The following is a 19843-nucleotide window of genomic DNA, read 5'->3' on the forward strand; positions in this document are numbered from 1 at the left end:
CCCCAGTCTGTGAGATCTTCAACTCACACCTCCGGCAAAGCTTCAACAGCAATCTGAGGGAGACTGGGGACATTGAGTCCGAATGGACCATGTTCAGCATTCAGCATCTCCATTGCCGAAGCTGCTGCATTGAGCTCCAGCCGCAAGGTGGTTGGTGCCTGTCGTGGTGGTAATCCCCGAACCAAATGGTGGACACCAGAGGTGAAGGGAGCCACCAGGCTGAAGAAGGAGTCCTATTGGGCTTGGTTAGCCTGTGGGACTGTGGAGGCAGCTGACAGGTACCGACAGGCCAAGCGGAATGCGTGTCGGACAGTGGCTGAAGCAAAAACTCGGGTGTGGGAGGAGTTCGGAGAGGCCATGGAAAAAGACTTTCGGACTGCCTCGAAGAGATTCTGACAAAACGTCAGGCATCTCAGGAGGGGAAAGCGGTGCTCTACCTGCACTGTGCATAGTGCTGGCGGAGCACTGCTGACTTCGACTGAGAAAATTGTCAGGCGGTGGAAGAAATACTTCGAGGACCTCCTCAATCCCACTGACACGTCTTCCGAGGAGGAAGCAGAGTCTGGGGATGAGGGGAATGACCCGCCAATTTCCGGAGGCGAGGTCACTGAGGCAGTTAAACAACTCCTTGGTGGCAGAGCCCCTGGTGTGGATGAGGTCCGCCCCGAGTTCCTGAAGGCTCTGGATGTTGTAAGGCTGTCCTGGTTGACACGCCTCTACAATGTTGCGTGGAGATCAGGGGCAGTACCCCTGGACTGGCAGACCGGGGTGGTGGTCCCCATCTTTAAGAAGGGGGACCGGAGGGTGTGTTCAAACTACAGGGGGATCACACTCCTCAGCCTCCCTGGGAAAGCCTATGCCAGGGTGCTGGAAAGGAGAGTTCGTCCGCTAGTCGAACCTCGGCTACAGGAGGAACAATGCGGTTTTCGTCCTGGTCGCGTCCTGTGGGAGGTGCTGCAGGAGTATGGGGTGTCTGGCCCATTGCTACAGGCCATTTGATCCCTATACAACCATTGCAAGAGCTTGGTTCGCATTGCCGGCAATAAGTCGGACTCGTTCCCGGTGGGAGATGGGCTCCGCCAGGGCTGCCCTTTCTCACTGATTTTGTTCATAATTTTTATGGACAGGATTTCTAGGTGCAGCCAAGTGGCAGAGGGCTTCCACTTCGGTGCCCTCAGAATCTCATCTCTGCTTTTCGCGGATGACGTGGTTCTGTTGGCTTCATCGGGTGATGACCTCCAGCTCGCACTGGAACGGTTCGCAGCCGAGTGTGAAGCAGCGGGAATGAGGATCAGTACCTCCAAATCTGAGGCCATGGTTCTCAGCTGGAAATGGGTTGAGTGCCCACTCCGGGTCGGGGATGAGTTCCTGCCCCAAGTGGAGGAGTTCAAGTATCTCGGGGTCTTGTTCACGAGTGACCAGAGAAGGGAGCCGGAGATCGACAGACGGATTGGTGCTGCGGCTGCAGTGATGTGGACGCTGCACCGGTCCGTCGTGGTGAAGAGGGAGCTGAGTGTAAAAGTGAAGCTCTCATTTTACCGGTCGATCTACGTCCCTACCCTCACCTATGGCCACGAGCTGTGGGTAGTGACCGAAAGAACGAGATCGCGGATACAAGCGGAGGAAATGAGCTTCCTCCGAAGGGTGGCTGGCCTCTCCCTTAGAGATAGGGTGAGAAGTTCAGCCATCCGGGAGGGGCTCAGAGTAGAGCAGCTGCTCCTCCACATCAAAAGGAGCCAGCTGAGGTGGTTCGGGCATCTGACAAGGATGCCTCCTGGGCGCCTCCCTGGGTGAGGTGTTCCGGGCATGTCCCACCGGGAGGAGGCCCCGGGGCAGACCTAGGACACGCTGGAGAGAATATATCTCTCGGCTAGCCTGGGAATGCCTTGGTGTTCCCCCGGATAAGCTGGAGGAGGTGGCTGGGGAGAGGGAGGTCTGGGCTTCTCTGCTTAGGCTGCTGTCCTCGCGACCTGGCCCCGGATAAAGCGGATGAAGATGGATGGATGGATGGATGGATCATTGCTGTTTTTTGTTTAACTTGTCTTTCCATTTGCCCCTCTCTTCTGTTCGACATGCGGTTAGCTCTCGCATCTTAAATTTCTCCTGCTGTTAAATTTTCTGATGCTTTTAATTTAGTTTTACATCCTTATAACGATGTTCATCTTCCAACAAATCTTTTTTTTATAATTCTTGTCTTTCTATTTTAAATAATGTATGTCCTGTCAAAACCAGACTAGCTCCTGTTTCAAAGTTGTCCCCCAGGATAAATGATAGCATTTGCTGTTTAAAGCATTCTTGTCATAAAGTTGAGCGTTTATGGAGGGAAAATTATTTACATGTTCATCTTCTTCATTGAAAGGACCTTTTACTTTCTTTTCACACTTCAGTTCGAGGTGTGAGGGCTGCCTATTTCTTAGATCTAGTTTCAAAGAGCAGAGGTAACCCCAAGGTGTTATTAGACACTATTATTGCTATTGTTGCTACTGCTCCACCTGCTGTCCCAGTTTCTTTCTTTCTTAGTTGAAAAAGTCAGTAATGTGAGGAACAATATCTCTCCTTCTGTATCTCTGTTGTCTGCTCCAACTCCAGCTAGGCCTGTTATTTTAGAAAGATTTTTACCTGTGTCCTTACCTGAGCTGGTCAAATTAGTTGATTTGATGAAAGCATCCTCCTGGTCTCTTGATATTTTCCCTGGATCTTTCTTTAAAAATATCTTTCAGCCTGTGTGCTTACAATTATCAATATTTCATTGGTTTCTGGTCAAGTCCCTGTTTATTGTAAGAATGCTGTGATCCATCCACTGTTAAAAAACCGAAGATTGACGCTTCTCTTCTTAGCAGATATAGACCAATTTCAAAACTACAATTTATCACTAAGATTTTGGAAAAGGTTGTCGCTAAGCAGCTTATAGATGTTCTGGATGAATACAGGATTCTGGATAAATTCCAATCTTGCTTTTGTAGAGTTCACTCTACTGAAACTGCACTCTTTTAGAGTCTCCAGTGACATCTTGATGAGATGTAATGCAGGAGAATGCTCTCTTTAGTTGATGTTGGACCTGATATCTGCCTTTGATACTGTTGACCATCACATTCTGCTAGATAGGCTGAGACACTGGGTAGGTATATTTGGGTCTGCTTTAGACTGGTTCGCATCTTACTTGTGTCAATGATCCTTTTCTGTGGCTACTGTTACGAAATAAATATATATTCTTAGTGCTTATTTTCTGTTTATATTGTTTTATAGAAGCCAGTGTAGGAAAACGCCCCTGTGAGTTAGAATGTGTGCCAAAAGTCACAGAGTACTGACAGGAAACTGCACGCTTTGTGCAGAGAACAGGAAGCGTGGCAGACAGAAAGTGAAACTAAGCAGAGTGCACTCCAGATCAAAACTGTGTGTGACGTATAGCAGAACTATATATACGCCTTTTGGCTTGCAATGCTTTTAGAACTGTGGGTGCGTGCTCGTGTCTACAGCTCTCCGTTTCCGGAAATGTACAATAAAGATGTTTTTTTTTAGCTTGAACACTCTGAGTCGGAAGTCTTTCTCGGTCGGTAAAAGAATTCCAAAGAACTGAATTTGATAATTGGTGCCATGACCCGGATTCTTTTGCGGTTGAGAGGACAAATTCGGCTTAAGGTGCGATCTGAAACGAGGCGAACAGGATACCGGTCTAAAAGATTTAAAGGTAAGCACAGCCTGTTCAAAAAAGCAAATTGTGCATATCGGATGAATTCTAAATTATCTGTTCACTGAGTTGATGATCTTCACTGTTAAATTGGCTCAGTAGTGGTGACATTAAACTAAATTATAAAATCTGTTCAGTAGATTTCTGGTGACATGTCCATGGTGATTTTGGGTGATGGGTGATAAATGTAAAAGTTTGGGGAATATTTGATTGATGAAAGCTGATGAAAACTTATTGTTGTTAATGCTGGGGTGAATTTTGAAGTTGATGTGTTATGTGTGTCAATTGTGTTATGTCAGCCAAGAAAAGAGATTAGATTAGTACATTCGGTTAAGGGATTTAATTCCCCATTGACTAGAGGGTGTGATCTGAGCATCAGATAAATAAACTGGCGGTTAGAGTCCGCAGTGGTGCTTATAAATTTATTTAAATTATTTAGGACGGGGAGGGCGATCCCTAGGAGTGCACACAAGTTCAGAGGTGGGAACCTCCTCCTTGCTTCCGGACGCGGGGCAAGGTCCTGCAGCATCAGGTCATCTCAGCTAGCCAACTGCTAAGACTTGGGATCTTAGTTAACAGCCAGTGGTCAGTAAACTGACCACTTCTAGTGCACTATTTGGACGAAGAAGCGGGGCTCGGGCGTGACCACTTCAACGCGGAGTGACCGGTAAAGCTTTAGGTAAAGCTTCAGGCGCCAGTTGAATACTGAGACACTGGTTAAGTGGAGCTTCTGGTCAAGCTGCGGGGAGCACTTTTAAATTAATATAGGACTTAGAAATCTGACCGCTGTCCCGGACAGAGAACGGGTTGAATTGACCAGCAAGGTGGGCGAACCTGGGCTTAGAGGCTTTTAAATCTGTCGAAATTCGGTAGGATGACTGGTACCAGAGGGAGATGATGTGAAGTTGTGACAACTTTCTTCAACTTAATGAGGAGAAAACCAAAGTCCTTGTTTGTGCTCCTGAAAAATTTGTGCCTAGGGTTATGGATAATTTAGGTCCTCTTGCTACATTTGCCAAACCTTCTATCAGGTGTAACTTTTGACTCAGCTCTGACTTTGGATGCTCATGTTAAATCTCTAGTTCGCTCCTGTTTTTATCACTTGAGAAGTATTGCTAAGCTGAGTCCCATTGTGTCACGCTCAGTCTGTCTTTTCTTTCTCTCACCCTCTCTCTCACACTTTTTTTCACTTCATGCCGCACATGAGCCTTGTGTTTGCGATGAGCAGAGGGGGGAGGGGGCGGTAGTTACACTCCCAGTAGCACAGGAACAGAGCAGGAGGGAGAGAGAGAGAAAGGGAGCCAGGGGCAACAAGAAGAGGCAACATCATCACATTAGAAAGGTATAGTAATCATCCACAACTATTTTCAGTTGTGGAAGATAAAGGATTCAGAAAGTTTATTCATGCAGTGAGTCCTGTGTATTCAATTCCAAAAAGGAAAACACCCTTACAAAAAATCATCCCAGGCCTATATTACAGAGAATGTGCATCTTATTTTTTGTTTTGCATATTTTAAATTATATTTTATTGTGTTCTGGTTTGCAGTGTTTTGTGTTGTTTCACTTTAAAATTGTTTACAAGGAAAAAGCTGAAAATTTAAATAGTTAAAAGTTAAAATGTAAATAGTTGTTTTTTGTGTTTTATAGCCTTATAAGCCTATACTGGTGTTTTAAAAGTCATCGTTGACTTTATGCTTTTCTGTATCGTTTCTGGGATGCTTAGAACTCAAACTGCACTGCTGGAAATAGTTTTTGATGCGAATGCTGTTTTTTTCTTAATATTTGCATTAAAATATTTATTTTCAGTTTTCCTGCAGTATACAAAATTTGGTGTATCTCAAAAATAAAACTATGAATACACTCAAAATAATTTTCCTGTGGTGGGAAACTTTTTTGTGCAACTTTTTTGTATTACTGTTTTGAGGGATAAACCTCTTAAAATTATATAACTAGAAATGTAAAAAAAATAAATAAATAAATAAAAAAATACAGTAAAAAAAATAAAACAATTTTCTTTTCTTTTTTTAGTGTATTGCACTATTTTGCAATTTATGTAGTTACTATGGACTTAATGCATACATGTTATTAAAATTTGGGTAGTAACAGTTGTATTTATGTATAGCATCTTGAAATGCTCTCAAAAATTGCACTACAGCATGTAAAAATATAAAGATAAACTCTGGCGAACTTGGCTCTATGGTGGGTCTTGCCCAAGGATATTTGGCATGCAGTCTAGGGGAAGTTGGGAATTGAACCACCAACCTTCCAATCAGTAGATAACCTGCTCTACCACCTGAGCTACAGCCACCCCAGATATACATGCATTTGTTTCATCTCGTTTGGAATACTGTAATTCTTTGTTCACTTGTTTATGTAAAGCCTCCTTGGAACGTCTGCTGGTTGTTCAGAATGCTGCTGCAAAGCTTCTGACCAAGTCTTCAGAGTGCTCCCACATCACACCACTGCTGATCCAGGTGCACTGGCTCCCTATTAAATTCAGAGTCCACTTTAAGATTATGACTTTGACATTTAGAGCTCTGCATGGACAAGCACCAACATACATCAGAGAGATCTTTTACATCCGTACATTCCCAGGAGGTCCCTGAGGTCATCTGATCAGGGCTTGCTGGTTGTCCATCTTACAAGGCTGAAAATGAAAGGTGAGAGAGCTTTTGTAACAGTGGCCCTCAGACTCTGGAACTCTGTCCATTTGAGCTTGAGATCTGTGGACTCAGTGGTCTCTCTTTTTAAACTTGCTTTTGGTTAATTTTTTGTTGTTGTTTCTCATTTTAGCTTTTCTGTGAAGCACTTCATGATTTTTATCATGAAAGATACTATACAAATAAAATTTTACTAACTTACTTACTTTTAGGCAGTCCTTGGCAAAGTGGGGTAAACAGCATCTCCACTTTGTGCAGAAGCTGAGAAAAGCCCATCTCCAAACACCCATTTTCACCACTTTCTACAGAGGGACTATTAAGAGCATCCTGAGCAGCTGCGTCACTGTCTGGTATGGTAATTGCACCGTATCAGATTGCAAGACTCTACAGAGGATAGAGAGATGAGCTGAGAAGATCATTGTAGCCTTCTTCCATCACAGATACCTATTGCACCCGCTGCATCCACAAAGCCACCAGCATTGTGGAGGACCCCACGCACCCCTCACACAGACTCTTCACCCTGCTGCCTTCTGGAAAGAGGTACCGGGGCATTGGGGCCCTCAATGCCAGGCAGCGGAACAGTTTCTTTTCCCAAGCCGTTAGACTCCTGAAGACTCAGTGACTGGACTGACACACACACACACACTCATGCCTTTATTCATGTCAGTACTTCAATCACTTATATGCACAATGTCATAGACACACACACACACACACACACACCTTCATGCATCAAGTTACTTTTTGCAAAATGCTCAGTCTTTTGCACAAACCACTGCCATTGTTGCCATTTTCTATTGCACTGTCGTGTCTGTATCATTGTGTCTGTACCATTCTGTTCTGTCTGGTGTTACACTGTTTTTGTTTCGTTTTTTGCAAATTTTCATGCTTGCACTTTATGGAGTCCTGTGTTGCGTGTCTGTTATATGTGATATGTAGCAGAATGGTCTTGGAAGAACTTTGTCTTGTTTCACTGTGTACTGTACCACTGCACATGGTTGAAATGACAATAAAGCCACTTGACTTGATACTTGACTTGGCTTGAAATGTTTTGATGCATGCTCAATCATACAGGTAAAGAAATCCCAAAGAGTTAATTCTCTTCAGGAACTGACCTCACAGCCCATTATTCATTCAGTGTTGTTAGTTTCAGTTATTGTACAAATGTACTGTTTATAAAGTTGGGGACACCTGTAGTCTGCTGAGACTGAAGAAGTCACTTGGATGACTGACGAAACATTTCTTGCATTGAAAATGCCATGTCTGTCATGGTCCGGGATGTGCAGCTGGAATTTTCCATCAGGCTCCTGAGACTCCCTGGTATCCTGGCCACCTCCTCCTCCAGTTCCTCACACCTGGAGCCAATTGCAGGCAATCAAGCCAGAGTGATTTAAACCTCATGCTGACGTTCATTCACCGCCAGATTGTCATCAGCCCATGTTGGTAGCCGGCTTTCATGTTTCAAGCTCTCTTTGTGCTTTACCTTGCTAACCTTACTTTCTTGTGATACAGTTTCTGGACTCACCTTGTCTCAGACTTCCGGCTTACACTCCTCTCTCAGACTCAGGATACCAAACCACCATTTTGGAAATCACTCTGTGCCTTGCCTGCCTGCCCTCCTGCCAACACATTCCATCAGGACCCTCTGGATCTCAGGTCAGCCTTTCCACACCGCTCAGCTCACCCTGGATTTACGTCACATCCCTCTCATCTCTATTTTTCTCCTCCTCCAAGTAATAGCTACATAATATACTTACCAACTTCAGAGCTTCACTCCACTACTTCCCTAACTCTGTTTCCTCTCTCCTCAGTGTGACTGCTAACTGCCCTGTTCCAGTCTGCATCTCAGGCCCCATTTCCCCTCTCTGGATCCACATCCCCCTAGCCATGTTACCCAGGCCACGCCACGTCAAGTTATTTGTTTCATTGCTTTTTGTCCTTGCCACATTTTCAAGTCTAAGTCTAACCAATAAATATATTGTAAAATTGCTTGCTGTCTCTGCTCTGGGTTTCTGCATCTGAGTCTTGTCTTGGTACTGACCTCTCAGTCCTGTGACAATGACCAGATGAACAGAATCAACTTTTTGGGATTTTCTTACCTGGATGATTGGGGATGCATCAAGACAAAGCAGCTGATAGTCAGAGAATTCACTGTAATCATCAAGTATTCTAATTCCTGCCTCCTGCATGCTTTGTCACTCATCTAAATATGTAATAAAAAGCAAACCGATATCTGAATCAGATATTGGTCATTCTGACTGGAAAAGTCATGTATCAGTGAAATCTGGTGGCTCCTGGGGTTGACCCTTTTTTTTTTGTTTGTTTGTTTGTTTCAGTTGTATGTCTTCCTTTGTTTATATAAGACAGCAGCAAGATACCAAACAGCATGGTGCAAGCTATAAGCCAGCAGGTTATGAAGAAACTAGCATGATGTGAATAACAGCAGTAAAGCAGCTACAGCTCTGGAAGTAGAGCTGGTCATTTACTAATAAGAAGAGTGGTAGTTCAATCCTTGGCTGCTACAGTGTGCATGCCAAATATCCTTGGGCAAGATACTAACCCTGAGTTGCTCTTCAGTGCATCCATCGGAGTATGAATGTTAGACAGTAAGCAAACCCATAGAAAAAAGTACTTGTAAGAATGGGTGAATGAGCCAAGTTGTATACAGAGCTTTGATTGCTCAGGTAGAATAGAAACGTACTATAAGAACCAGTCAATTTCTCATTTAAAAATTTCACACTGACATGCATTCAGGCCATCATTTTATATATTTTGGTCCTGATTTTATTCAAGACTTTATCCATAAAGTCAGTAACTTTATTTTCTTGGATGTATTGAATAGTCAAAATTGAATTAAGAAAATTATTAAAGCTGCATATAAGATGTTGCTTGATATAAGATGTTCCAGAGTCTATTTTATAGTGAGGACAAAAGATTATAACCTCAACACTCAGTACTTAGTAGTAGCCCTAGTACTAGGGAGTACATGTGAGAAAATTTCTTTAACCTTAAAGTCGTAAATGAAAAGGTGTACATAAGAAGAGCTGGGTTCCTGTTATATGTTATGACCCAAGATCATGTGGGTCATTTGTGTGTGTGTGTGTGTGTGTGTGGGTTTATGTGTGTTTTTGTGTGTGACTCCTCCCAACAGACGATGGTTGTAGGTTTTTCTCTCTCTCCTCTCTCTCAGGTGTGGCCATGGGTGTGTCTTGATGGAGACCAGTGCCTGTTGAGTGGTTGGATTGAATTCATTCCTGTTCCAGGAATGGATAATTGGTTGAACAGCAAGTTCTTAACCACCAGATGACAGCCACCTCACTCCTCTCTCCTGGCCTCCACTACCCAACAAACAGCCTGTATATTTAATTGTTGCTTTGAGTGTCTGAAAATCTTAGCCAAACGGTGTGTTAGTAAGCATAAGTTGATTTGTGTGTCTGGTGCTATAAATATTACCAAATTCAGAGGAAGGATGCTGAATTTGGTAATATTTATAGCACCAATATTTACTTGTAAGCTATTTACAATAAATAATTGTAACTAGCTTTGTAAACTAGGTGACTTGTAAAGTTTTCACTGTCCACTGCAGCATCCTTGTAGGAGTGAGAAGCCTTTTATGTTGAACTCAATTTTTTCATGTTTTTCAAAATTGAACTTTAGGTAAGCAAGTTGTTTTTTGTCAATAAATGCCTGCATAGCATTCGGGAATTGCTCAGTTTTGGCTTTCTTGGATGGTGTTGGAGTGTGAGGGTCACATTTCTTCATTTTACCCCTAGGCCTAAGAACGTAACATATATAATAAGCCTGCCTGTCAGAAGAGAAAAATCATTTGAAACATAAATAAAGGGTCATTTGCTTTTTATGTGAATTTTTTTTATTATATGAAATATAAAATGGTTAAAAAAGAGGCTGAAAGCAAGCTGTTAAACATGGCGGCGCACAGTAAAGCACGGTGGTGTGCTGGAGAGGCTAAAGGCTAATGCTAGGAGACCGCCGATTCCATCCCTGTTCCTGGCCAATGTCCGCTCTCTAGACAACAAGCTGGACCTTCTGCGAATGAGAATGGGTGTTTCGGAGGAGATGAGGAACTGTTCCATACTCTGTCTCACAGAAACATGGCTAAAAGACAACATGCCGAACTCAGCCTTCCAGATCTACGGGTGGCAGCTCTTCCGGGCTGACCGTAATATGCTATCGGGGAAAGCTCGCGGAGGTGGCTTATGCGTCTACATAAACAAAGGTTGGTGCACGAACTGTGTGGTGATAAACAGCCACTGTTCCGAGGATGTGGAACTTATTACTGTGAAATGTCGCCCATTCTATTCACCTCTTCAGTTTTCAGTGATGTTTGTCATAGCAGCCTACATAGCACCGCATGCTAATGCTAACAACGCACTGAAGGAGCTACACAACAACATCAGCTCGCTTCAGAATAAGCACCCGGAAGCTTTTTACGTAGTGCCTGGGGATTTTAACCATGTAAACATGACAGACATATTGCCAAGGTTTTACCAACATGTCACCATACTGACTCCTTCTACAGATGTGCGGCGGAGAGTGTTCTGTGATCTGGCATCAACGTGTGGCACGGAAACTGCACTGTGGCAGAGAGGAAAGCTCTACAGAGGGTGGTGAAGGCTGCACAGAGAGTTGTCGGAGGCAGCCACCCAACCGTCACAGACATATACATCTCCAGATGCAGGAAGAGGGCCACCTGTATCATGAAGGACCCCACTCACCCAGTAAACACACTCTTTGTCCCGCTCCCCTCAGACAGGAGGCTGAGAAGCATTAAATGCAAAACCACCAGACTGAGAAACAGCTTCATTCCAGAAGCTGTGAGACTTCTCAGTGCATAATGGACAAGAACTGTTATTGTAGCACCTTAATCACTACTTGACACTTATTGACACTGTCACTTTATCAATGCTGGTCATCATGCCCTTTGCTGCTAAAGTATTTATTTACACCTATATTTATACCCACTCTCTATACCCATACTCCATACTGGTACTCAGGTTGTTGCACTATAGTTATAGTATTATTTATTGTATTGTCTTATTACTTGTCATTTCTGTTTGTTAAAAAAACAAAAAACAAAACACACAAAAAAAACCCCAACTATTTATTTATTACTTGAAAAAAAAAATTCAGTTTCTTCATTAGGGCCCGAGCACTGAGAGTGCGAAGGCCCTATTGTATCTGCTCCGTTTATTATTATTGTTATTATTATTATTATTTTGGCAAATGACTTTGCTTTTTGAGGACCTAAACATGCTCGAACACTCATGAAATTTTGCACATGCGTCAGATCTCGAGAAAATTTACATATTTTAATGTCCTCAGACATGGCCGGGGAAAAGTGGCTCAGGAGCGACACCTGGAAAAATTAAAAAATGCGAGTCCCCAGGATGGGTATGACCTACATGTATGAAAGTTGGTACACATATCTAACATAAGGAGATGCACAAAAAAGTCTGCAACTGCAACATTTGATATCAGGGAGAGCGCCACCTAGTGGGAACAGGAAATGTCATGTTTTACCCTTTGGGGTACAGTATAGTGGTGCGTGACGTCTGCAGCCTCAAGTTTCTCCAGGAAAGCCTTAAAGAGTTGGTCTTGGGTTACAGTGAAAACTGTGAGTTTTCGCAAAATGGTGTGACTCCAGCAGCATGGCGAACATTGATGTCTCGCCATGAAGAAACAGATTAGTGTAACTGAACGAAATCCAGTCTGATCAGTACCAGACTTTAAAGACGCTATAACAGACCTGCCCTGAACAGATTGATATGCCCATTGCCAGGAATACGCAGAGCGCCACCTAGTGGGAACAGGAAATGTCATGTCTTTCACTTTGATATACTGATTTTCACAGGTTCATCAGGTCCACCTCAAAAGGGGTGAATATTAACATCAGTCCCTCATGATGCTTCAGTGAGAAAATTGTGAGTTTAAACTGAACGGCGCAGTTTAAACTCACATGGTGAACCGCCTGGTGGCAAGGCGGTTCACCATGAAAGATAAAGTGGCTGTTGAGGGGCTGGGGAAGTTTAAAAACTCTTGGAATTTGGTCCACTCCTCCAATGTCATGAAGTCTTTCTTTTTATGTGATCATTTTCATGGAATATCGCAAAATGGATCCACAGCGCCCCCTACAAAATTTCAAAACATCAGCCCCTGCTCTGTGCTTCATCTATAAGTTTGAAACCTGGGAAGCTTATGTAAGATATCAAGATGTACAAAAAAAGTCGCTTGGAGCAATATTCCAAATCCAGCAGGAGGTCAGCCATTTTAAAATGAATGTGTAATTTTGGCGACATTTTTGCCTCTTTTCAGGCCTCATACTTTGACAAACTCCTCCTTGGGATTTCATCAAAATGACGTGATCTCCCGTGCATGGAATCTAAAGGCCTTTATGATGTTAAATTGGGAAGCTTTTTGCTTTTGGTGAAACGGGGTGGTCATGGCGGCACGTGGAGTTTCAATCACTCGCCAAGAAGCAGTAAACTGCTGTAACTAAAGACACATCCAATTTCTCCCAAACTTCACAGGCATGATGAGAGTCAAGCTTGGAGAAGTTTGATATGCAATTTGGCAGCAATGGTCAGAGCACCACCTGGTGGGAAGAGGAAATGCAACGTATATTATAATCATCATTGAACGAGATTAAGTTTTAGCTCGTGGATGTACGCATAAAATCAGTGTGACATCAGATCGGACGTGCTGGTTGTAGGTGTTAGGCGTGGCTCGATGCGTCAGGGTGCGAGGGCCCTCATAACCCTGCTTGCAGCTTTAATTATTTTTGTTTCTTTTCACTCCGGGACCGTGTGTACATTATTTCGTTCCAAGTCACGTTAACATGTGACACGAATGACAAATAAAGCTCCTTGAATCCTTGAAAACTAAAGAATGGAGTCTAATAATAGCACTCAGCATTCTTGTTGGATGGTTCTTATTGCTTGTTATTAGATCCTGGCTAAACAATTATTAGTCTTAGATTTTTTTGCCCCTGTATTAGCTGGGAACACAAAGGAATTAAAACACCGCCCTTGGGCTGCACGGTTCTACTGTCGTGATTAAAAACAGGAAATTGTGATGCATAAGACAAAGCTGTAATTAGATTCTTTAATTTCCTTCATTTCTTAGGGCTAACAGGTTTTCTTTAAAGAGACACATATTTTAAATCAAATAACAAGCCTGTACAGAAAATATGACTTATTTAAACGTATCTTAAAACATGATACCAGTGCATAGATTTATGACTCTAGCACCTCTCTTTTTGCTTTGTTTCAATTTATAAAAGAAATGAACCAATGACAGATTTCATTGTTTTAAACTCATTGATATAAGAAGTACACTAGATATATAAATGCGGAACCTTAACCCTTTAACAGTAAGGGAGCATTTTTGTATAATTCTGTTGCAACCACTTATTCAGTTTATGTTTGAGCCTCAAATATCGGATAGTATCCACCATGTGTGTGTGTGTGTGGGAGTGTGTGTCACACACACAAACATACATGTGCATGCACACACACAGACGCATTGAAACAGAGTGAGAGCAGTAGGAACCCCCTTCAGATTAAATATTAGAATCTGGAATCACCACATACACCTCTGAAACATAAATTTAATTAGACCTTTGCACAGCGTGCGTGTGTGTGCATGTGTTTGTGTGTGTGCGAGTCAGAGAGGAAGAGAGAGAGAGAAAACCATCTGGACTGGTGATTTTAATGGATGGGTTTAAATTCACTAAAAAAGCTACAGCAGACGGGAAGAACAAATAAAAATATATAGGACACAAAAGTCTCATACTGTAGAGTCAAATTCAGTTTTAGGTTTTTACATCTGATCACTAGAAAATTTAAGTGCTGACATTCGTGGCATCTTATTATCTGTGTTACTGCCAGGTGGCCGGTTTGTGATGTGGACCCAAATGCAAGACACAATGCGGAGGCAAAAATAGGTTTTCTCTAGTTTGTTGTGTATACATAGATTTACAATGATGAGGCGTGAATCAAAGAACACAGGATCGGCTATGGAGAATGTACGATAGCTTGATAGCAAGTCTCAGGGGTGGAAAGCACTGGAAGCTAGATTACTGATCTGAGCGGGTTAAAGTGGGAATTAGTAACAGTGACATGGACTGTGGCTTACTTGTGACTGCAGGTGAGTGGCAGGAGAGGAGGGAGTTTTCAGAGTGAGTGTCCGGGCGAAGGGTACATGGCGAAATCCAACCTATGTTCCAGTTTGTTAGATGAGCCACTGGGCAGTGGGCCAGGCAGGCGAGGACATTGAGTAGTTGTAAAATCCTGAGAAGCATGTTCCTAGTCTTGTGAGAAACCTTGGGTTGAGATCAGCATCCAGAGGAGGAGCTAAGTAGTTAAGCTTAGCATGGAGTTGTGGCGTGGCAGCTTGGAGTGAAAGGAGACCAAGGTAAGTACAAGTTGAGAACAAGGAATTACTATGAGGCGGGTTACCACCACAGGGTAGCTGATGAACTAGTGAAGAACTGGTGGAGGTGCTAATCTTAAATACCCCTCCCACTGATTGCCGTCCATGGGGAACAGGTAGACAAGACAGGTGTGGAATCCAGGCCCCACCCCGAAGGGGCAGACACTGCGCGGCCAGGCCAGAGTGGAAAAACACTGGACACTCATTCAGATCATAACAATCTGTCACACTGTCTAAAATCAGGTGCTTGATTAATCAAACCAAAAAAAGTCTACATTCTCACCCAAGATCTGTTGCACACCGGGATATCTCACAGATATTTATTAGTCTGTAAACATTTTGCAGGACAGTTAAAAAACCTTAGATACAGAAACGAATCACACACACACACATTCTCTCTCTGTCTTTCATTTAGCACTTTGCTCTGTCAGTAGAGATATGCCACTGAAAAAAGTGAACCTTCAGAAGTTCTCATCAGAGAAGTCCACACTTTCATAACACTGAGGAGCAATTAAATACAGAAAAGATTCTTTTATCAACACACTCACATACACACACTTCTGAAGGTTCAAAGGCACATACACACAAACCTTGTGAACTTCAATCCATCTCTCTAACTCATGGACAAAAGGGACCATAAAAAAACCCATGACATCTGGAGTTGTCGGGAAAGCTAGGGCCCAGACGGTCACAGTGCTCAGGGGGCCGCTATGATCTGATATCTTTTTAATTAACGGTGTCCTATTCAGCCACTTGAAGGAACAAAATAAAAAGGGAAAGAAAGAGAAAAGGGAGAGACTTAACTTTTGACAGCTCTAATTAATGTGCATGCAAGCAAAAGAAAAACAGGAGAGATGAACTTATCTCATAGTGGAGTGATGAAGGATTCATTAGACAGGCCAGTCCATGTGAAAGACATCAAAAACTTCTTTTGTTAGGGTTTACATTCAGAAGATGCTGTGTTGGAACAAAATGGAAATTAAAAGAAAATTATACTAGGGTAAAAAAGAGGAAGGGTAAAAGAGGGAGCCAGGTGATGAAGAGCAGATCGGCCACTTCACAACCAGGGAGATGAATGACTTCTTACCTCTGGACATTGAGCCTTAATGAAATCTACAGAGGCCAAACAATGGCATATTTCACAAACACACACACACATACACAGAGGTAAGGTGAGATTCAACCATGGAGGCCTATCATTGGTACATCAGATCTGTCAAACAGTCCTATGACATATTTATCCCATTACAAAATTCTGTCACCTTTCTCACTCACTATGTGTTAATAGACCTCTCTGCACTGAATCATACCTGCTATTAATCTCTGTCTCGCTTCCACAGCATGTCTTTTATCCTGTCTTCCTTCTCTCACCCCAACCAGTCGCAGCAGATGGCCGTCCCTCCCTGAGCCTGGTTCTACTGGAGGTTTGTTCCTGTTAAAAAAAAGGGAGTTTTTCTTTCCCACTGTCGCCAAAGTGCTTTCTCATGGGGGGTCATATGATTGTTGTGTTTTTCTCTTTGTATATATTTTATTGTATGGTCTACCTTACAATATAAAGCGCCTTAAGGTGACTGCTGTGATTTGGCACTGTATAAATAAAATTCAATTAAGTCTCAGAGTCTAGATTGGACCTAGGGATTAATTCTTATCTGTCTCTCTGTGTTAGCCCTGTGATAGGATGGTGATCTAACCTAACCAATTTGTTTGTTTGTTTGTTTTTCAATATTTGATCAATCATCAATCATCATATATTACCAATCATCACAACAACCCAAACAGTCGGTCAGCAGAACATTGATGCTTTATTTCCTAAAATATTTATTGTAAATGTGGTGAAGATCATTGAAATGTATTGTTGTTGGGAGTTTAGGTTCTGTTGGTTGCAGACCTGTTTTTGTTAGTGATTAGTTAAAAATCAGCAGATGGTTTTCTGCTTCTTTAACTTCCTTCATTTCTATGTCTTTACTTTCTGGAAATGCATCTTTAAACAAAAGGAAAACTCTCTCTTTTCTCCAGACTGGCTAAAACAGTTTCCTTATTAATTCCTCTAATTCTTATGATGACCAATGTACAATCAAAACTGCTCCCAACAAACATAGATGTTTACATCAGCGCTGTAACTTGCACTATTTCATCAACCGATTCACACTATAACCAGGGTTTGCCTCTTATCTCTATTTAATTTTATTTAATTTAATAACGGTACAGTACTCTGCTTTTGGTAACCATTGTCCTTGATGTAAATATGTACGTCAGTGCGCACACTGTGTCTGAGGAGGATGTGCGGAAGTGCTTCAGGAGGGTGAACGCACGCAAAGCTACTGGTCCGGACGGGATTCCCGGCCGCGTCCTCAAGTCATGCGCGGCTCAGCTGGCTGGAGTGTTTACACACATCTTCAACCTTTCCCTCTCTCTGTCTGTAGTCCCAGCCTGCTTCAAAATGGCCACCATCGTCCCTGTACCCAAATCCTCCACCATCTCCTCATTGAACGACTGGCGACCTGTAGCCCTGACCCCCATCGTGAGCAAATGCTTCGAGAAGCTGGTCAGGGACTTCATCTGCTCTGCACTACCCGACTCACTGGACCCTCTACAGTTCGCATACCGCCACAACAGGTCCACTGATGATGCCATAGCCCTGACACTCCATGCTGCCCTGTCACACCTGGAGAAGAGAGACACGTATGTGAGAATGCTGTTTGTAGATTACAGCTCAGCATTCAACACCATCGTTCCCCCGAAGCTGGACAGGAAACTGCAGGATCTAGGACTGAGCAGCTCCCTCGGCAGCTGGATCCTTAACTTCCTGTCTGACAGACGCCAAGTGGTCAGACTGGGCAGCACCACCTCATCCCCCATCACACTGAACACTGGTGCTCCACAGGGGTGTGTACTGAGCCCTCTCCTGTACTCACTCTACACCTACGACTGCACGGCCACTAGAAACTCCAACATCATTGTGAAGTTTGCGGACGACACTACAGTGGTGGGTCTTATCACCAACGGTGATGAGACGGCCTACAGGGAGGAGGTCAGCGCACTGACCCACTGGTGTCAAGACAACCATCTCACCCTCAACGTCGCAAAGACAAGGGAGTTGATAGTGGACTTCCGGAGGTGCAGAGGAGTACACACCCCCATCACCATCAACGGCGCCGCTGTGGAGAGAGTGAGCGGCTTCCGCTTCCTTGGTGTACATCTGGCTGAGGATCTTACGTGGTCAGTACACATAAAAAAAACAGTGAAGAAGGCGCAGCAGTGCCTCTTCTTTCTCAGGAGACTGAAAAGATTCGGCATGAGCCCCCGCATCCTCAGGACCTTCTATCGCTGTGCCATTGAGAGCATCCTCACTGGATGCATCACCACCTGGTACGGCAACAGCACCGCTCACAACCGCAAAGCTCTCCAGAGAGTAGTGCGGTGTGCTGAACGGATAATTGGAGGTGAGCTTCCCTCCCTCCAAGACATCTACAGGAAGCGGTGCCTGAGGAAAGCGGGGAGGATCATCAAGGACTCCAGTCACCCCAGCCATAAACTGTTCAGACTACTTCCATCAGGAAGGAGGTTCTGCAGCATCCGGTCCCGTACCAGCAGACTGAGAGACAACTTTTTCCATCAGGCCATCAGACTGCTGAACACATCATAGACACCTCACCCTCACTACTGGAACTTCAACATTATGCACTCCATACTGTATATAAATACCACTGTTTTGCACATACCAACCTCTGTATATTTTATTTTATATATCTTATTTTATTGTTTACTTTATTTCATTTGTAAAACATGTATATACATACTATATACACACTCAAACACACACACGTAGAAAAACATATTTAGTATACACATTCAGTAATGTATATACCTTTACATATTGTACATATATTTATTACTTTTTAGATTAGCCATTTTTATATTTTGCTTGTTTTACATTATTGTATTTTGCACAACTCTGTTGCTTGTGAAGCTCGCACACAAGAATTTCACTCACATGTACTGTACCAGTGTACCTGCACATGTGATGTGACAATAAAAGTGATTTGATTTGATTTGATTTAAAAATTGTGCATGTTTCTGTTCTGTGTCTTGTGTACTGTTTGTTTGTATATGTGTCTTTCTTGCTGCTGTTACACCCAAATTTCCCCTTGTGGGACAATTAAAGGATTGTTCCATTCTATTCTATTCTATTCTATTCTATTCTAAAATGTAAAAATGACATTGCAGTGATCTGTGTGAATAACCAATGATTAAATTGATTAACTTCTTCCTGAGAGATAAGAAAAGTCTCACTGACATTAATTCTGACATTATCTCAAACTTATAAATCTTCAGGATGTCTCACAACAGGCTCCTGTAGCTCCCTCCAGTGCTTAAGAAATGAAATGCTGTTGAAACAATATGTGTCTCTGGGTCGTGGTCTGTCCAGCTTACAGATGTTTATAACCTTTTATCCACTGGAGTACCTCAGAGCTCAGAGAGCTGAAAACTTTTTGGCATGATTGATTTTTTCAATTTTCCTGGTCTACATTAGCAGAGTCAGTCATTGGCTGGCAAATGATTTATTGGCACTGCTGGCATTTCCATGGTATGCCACCACCACCCGCCCAGCACCACCACCTCTGTCCATCCATCCCTCCCTCTCATTCCCTCAGTTAATGCATCAAGGCAAGTCATGGGTTATCATTCCTCATACTCCCGTATTGCTCCTTTACTCTCCATCATTCTCAATTAAAGGGAGCTGGATGGTTGCTCTTATCCGCACGTATGAATATGCACGAACCCCTTATCCACTCATGAAGCTGCAGGTAAAATGGTTCCTGGGCTCCAGGCACTGCATAAAAATGACTGTGTTTGGGGTTTGGTTAGGAAAACCTTGACTCCTTTGATCCCATTATCTGTGTTATTTACCAAAACTTGAAAAGGTTATAGCCAGAGATTTTTGAGTTTCAGATTTTTCAATTCAGTTGAATTCAGTTTAATTTTATATAGTGCCAAATTACAACAGTCGCCTCAAGGGGCTTTATATTTCAAGGTAAAGACC

The sequence above is a fragment of the Pelmatolapia mariae genome, linkage group LG1 (genome assembly GCF_036321145.2).
Source record: "Pelmatolapia mariae isolate MD_Pm_ZW linkage group LG1, Pm_UMD_F_2, whole genome shotgun sequence".
NCBI classification, from domain to species: domain Eukaryota; kingdom Metazoa; phylum Chordata; class Actinopteri; order Cichliformes; family Cichlidae; genus Pelmatolapia; species Pelmatolapia mariae.